This window comes from Argentina silus (genome assembly GCF_951799395.1).
Source record: "Argentina silus genome assembly, chromosome: 3".
NCBI lineage: Eukaryota > Metazoa > Chordata > Actinopteri > Argentiniformes > Argentinidae > Argentina > Argentina silus.
The window spans coordinates 464,976-467,475 of NC_139657.1; the positions used below are offsets into that span (position 1 = coordinate 464,976).

General features: G+C 35.2%; 1 protein-coding gene across 3 annotated transcripts in view; it reads left to right on the forward strand.

The window, feature by feature from the left end:
* bbs2 (Bardet-Biedl syndrome 2) overlaps nucleotides 1-2,500 on the forward strand; it is a 16,899-nt gene that overhangs the window by 12,712 nt on the left and 1,687 nt on the right. The gene's annotated exons all lie outside the window — the stretch shown is intronic.

Genomic DNA, 2,500 nt, shown 5'->3' on the forward strand with positions numbered 1-2,500 from the left:
GTCACAACTAACCTTCTTTATACAACTAACTGACCTTCTTTATACAACTAACTGACCTTCTTTATACAACTAACTGACCTTTATACAGCTAACTGACCTTCTTTATACAACTAACTGACCTTCTTTATACAACTAACTGACCTTCTTTATACAACTAACTGACCTTCTTTATACAACTAACTGACCTTTATACAGCTAACTGACCTTCTTTATACAACTAACTGACCTTCTTTATACAACTAACTGACCTTCTTTATACAACTAACTGACCTTCTTTATACAACTAACTGACCTTTATACAGCTAACTGACCTTCTTTATACAACTAACTAACCTTCTTTATACAACTAACTGACCTTCTTTATACAACTAACTGACCTTCTTTATACAACTAACTGACCTTTATACAGCTAACTGACCTTCTTTATACAACTAACTGACCTTTATACAGCTAACTAACCTTCTTTATACAACTAACTGACCTTCTTTATACAACTAACTGACCTTTATACAGCTAACTGACCTTCTTTATACAGCTAACTAACCTTTATACAGCTAACTAACCTTCTTTATACAGCTAACTAACCTTCTTTATACAGCTAACTAACCTTTATACAGCTAACTAACCTTCTTTATACAACTAACTGACCTTCTTTATACAGCTAACTAACCTTCTTTATACAGCTAACTAACCTTCTTTATACAGCTAACTAACCTTCTTTATACAACTAACTGACCTTCTTTATACAACTAACTAACCTTCTTTATACAGCTAACTAACCTTTATACAGCTAACTAACCTTCTTTATACAGCTAACTAACCTTCTTTATACAGCTAACTAACCTTTATACAGCTAACTAACCTTCTTTATACAACTAACTGACCTTTATACAGCTAACTGACCTTTATACAACTAACTGACCTTCTTTATACAACTAACTGACCTTTATACAGCTAACTGACCTTCTTTATACAACTAACTGACCTTTATACAGCTAACTGACCTTCTTTATACAACTAACTGACCTTTATACAGCTAACTAACCTTCTTTATACAGCTAACTAACCTTCTTTATACAACTAACTAACCTTCTTTATACAACTAACTGACCTTTATACAGCTAACTAACCTTCTTTATACAGCTAACTAACCTTCTTTATACAGCTAACTGACCTTCTTTATACAGCTAACTAACCTTCTTTATACAGCTAACTAACCTTCTTTATACAACTAACTAACCTTTATACAGCTAACTGACCTTCTTTATACAACTAACTGACCTTTATACAGCTAACTGACCTTTATACAACTAACTGACCTTCTTTATACAACTAACCTTCTTTATACAGCTAACTAACCTTCTTTATACAACTAACTGACCTTCTTTATACAACTAACTAACCTTCTTTATACAGCTAACTAACCTTCTTTATACAACTAACTAACCTTCTTTATACAGCTAACTAACCTTCTTTATACAACTAACTGACCTTCTTTATACAACTAACTGACCTTCTTTATACAGCTAACTAACCTTCTTTATACAGCTAACTAACCTTTATACAGCTAACTAACCTTCTTTATACAACTAACTGACCTTCTTTATACAACTAACTGACCTTCTTTATACAGCTAACTAACCTTTATACAGCTAACTAACCTTCTTTATACAACTAACTGACCTTCTTTATACAACTAACTGACCTTCTTTATACAGCTAACTAACCTTTATACAGCTAACTAACCTTCTTTATACAGCTAACTAACCTTTATACAGCTAACTAACCTTTATACAGCTAACTAACCTTCTTTATACAGCTAACTAACCTTCTTTATACAGCTAACTAACCTTTATACAGCTAACTGACCTTTATACAGCTAACTAACCTTTATACAGCTAACTAACCTTCTTTATACAGCTAACTAACCTTTATACAGCTAACTAACCTTTATACAGCACATCACAACTAATGAAATCATGCTCAATGATTTGCAGTGGTTACACAATGGTTGCACCGTTGGTAAAGTTATTTCCTGAATTGTGGGGATGATTCTGGCACCAAACCCAGACACAACTTCAACACCCGTTTACATCCAGTACCGTGTGAATGTCTCCCAGTACAGTCCAGCTGTCACATGCTTCATGGCCCTTGAAATCCTGATGTCCTTGTCAACCTGTTCCTCATTTAAACATGTCCACCGTGCAGGTTTAAACATGTCCACCGTGCAGGTTTAAACATGTCCACCGTGCAGGTTTAAACATGTCCACCGTGCAGGTTTAAACATGTCCACCGTGCAGGTTTAAACATGTCCACCGTGCAGGTTTAAACATGTCCACCGTGCAGGTTTAAACATGTCCACCGTGCAGGTTTAAACATGTCCACCGTGCAGGTTTAAACATGTCCACCGTGCAGGTTTAAACATGTCCACCGTGCAGGTTTAAACATGTCCACCGTGCAGGTTTAAACATGTCCACCGTGCAGGTTTAAACATGTCCAC